Source organism: Petaurus breviceps, unplaced genomic scaffold, assembly GCF_028583685.1.
Source record: "Petaurus breviceps papuanus isolate PSGF00001 unplaced genomic scaffold, PetGlider_PUasm1.0 88982, whole genome shotgun sequence".
NCBI lineage: Eukaryota > Metazoa > Chordata > Mammalia > Diprotodontia > Petauridae > Petaurus > Petaurus breviceps.
This window is the reverse complement of record NW_027186995.1, coordinates 4,841-7,260: the sequence shown is the minus strand read 5'-3', so window position 1 is coordinate 7,260 and position 2,420 is coordinate 4,841.

Genomic DNA, 2,420 nt, shown 5'->3' with positions numbered 1-2,420 from the left:
CTCCTCTGCCTCAGTTGGTACTGCTCCCCTTCCACTTTAAACTACCTGGAATTTACTAATCCAGGGATGGGGAGCCTGCAGCCTCAAGGACACATGTGGCCCTCTAGGTCCTCAAGTATCATCCTGAAGTTTGGATTCAGTCAAAGGGTCACACTTGAGGACCTAGAGGGCCACATGTGACCTTGAGGTTCCAGGTCCTCCCCTCACCCCCACCCCATACTAATCTGTATATCTGCTGCATCTACTCTAGCAGAATGTGAACTTTGCAAAGGCATGGACTTTTTATTTTATTGTGTTGTATTTTTGTCTTTGTATTTATTTTATTGCATTGCATTTTTGTCTCTGTGTCCTTTATGCATAGTGAGCACTTAAATATTTCTTTGCTGTTGGTTGAATTCAAGTCTCCCCCGTCCCACTCCCTCCTTACCTACATGTGAAATAATTTTAAAATTGCCCATCTACCTTCCCCTCTCCCTCACATTTTTGCATTTTGAAATTTTGAAAGCCATTACCTTGACATTCCCATTTTTATAGCTTTTTAAGGTTTACAGTTAACTCCAATGAAGGTAATGTGTTTATGGTTTACAAAGTGCTTTCTTCACAATATCCCAGGAAGTGGAGGTAGCTTCAATATTATTATTTATAATAATCTCTCGAGTGAGTTTAACTGTAAACCTTCAAGAGCCATAGAAATGGGGAGGATCAAATTAATGGTTTTCAAAATGTAAAAAGCTATTTGATGGGGCGGCCAGGTGGCTCAGCGAGTAAGAGCACCAGTGCCAGTGTTGGGATGACCTGGGGATCGAATCTGGGCTCAGATACTTAGCACCACACCCAGAAATAACTGGCCGTGTAACCTTGAGCAAGTTACTTAACCCCAATCGCTTAAAAAAAAAAAAAAGCTATGTGAGAAGGAGATGGGCAGTTGTAAAAACTCAGGTGGGAATTGTTGAGATTAGCTTGGCTGAGCCAGAGAGGTCATGGGGTTTGCAAAATGCAGAGTAAAGAGCACCTACTTAAATGCTCAGAAGAAAAGTGAGGGAAGTTCAGAAGGAAGCACACACTAACACTGTTTTGAAAGTAAAAGGTGGATTTTATTGTTGTTGTTTTTTTGCTTTTTGGAGGGGGAAAGGCAGGGCAATTGGGTTTAAGTGACTTGCCCAAGGTCACACAGCTAGTAAGTGTTAACTGTCTGAGGCTGAATTTGAACTCAGGTCCTCCTGACTCCAGGGCCAGTACTCTATGCACTGCATCACCTAGCCGCCCCTATTGTTTAGTTTTTGAAAAATGAAACAATAGGAAATGGGGATTCACAGCTTCATACTGAATCTCTTTTTTGTCTTCTGCTATGTGTATGAAAACAAGTTCTCTTTCTCTCTCTCTTCCTTTTCCCTCTTGCTCTCTCCTCCCTCTCTCAAGACAAAAATTTAAAAATAGCAAGAAAATAAATTGGACAAAAAAGAAAACCACAGAATCAACTAATTGGAGGAAATTATTAGTTTCAGTAAAGTAGTTAGATATGCAATAAATCAATAAAAAGTCAGTATTACTATATAGCAATATCAAATTCCAGGGGAGAAATAATGGAAAAGGAAATTCCATTCACAATAATTGGAAAAAGCATAAAATATCTGGGATTCAATCTGCCAAGACCAACTTAAGACTTATATATAAATACCATTACATAACAGTCTTTAAAAAATAAAGCATCACTTAAATAAATGGACAGTTCTTCATTGGCCATGGCTGGGCCATGAAAATATGATTAAAATAATGATACTATCTAAATTAATTTACAGATTTAGTACTATAGCAAACTACAAAGGAGATAACTCATAAAGTCAGACAAATAACAAAATTCATTTGGAGGAACAAAAGGTTTAGCATCTCAAGGGAAATTATGGGAATAAAACACAAAGAAAGCAAGCAAATAGCATTCCTGGACCTCAAATTAGATTATAAAGAAATAATCATCAAAATTTCCTGGCAGTGGTTTAAAAATATAGAAAAGACCAATAAAACAGACTAGACAAGGAAGAATCAGAAACAATTGAACTTAATAACACAGTGTTTGATAAATCTAAAATCATAAATTATTTGGGGAAAAACCTAGCTATTGAACAAGAAATGCTGGAAAAACTGGAACAAAGTTTGACAGAAATTAGATTGAGACCAACATTTTGCACCATATACCATAATAAGATCAAAATGAACAGGAAACTTGAATATTAAAGGTGATCTCATTAAATGAAAATTAGAAGAGAACTAGATCAGGTCCCTTTCACATTACAATTAGGCAAGAATTCTTAACCAAATGAGGGATATAGGACATCACAGAAAACCAAACAGTTCATGTCAATTTGATGAAACTGAAAAGCTTCTGCACATACATATATGTGTACATGCACACATACATACAC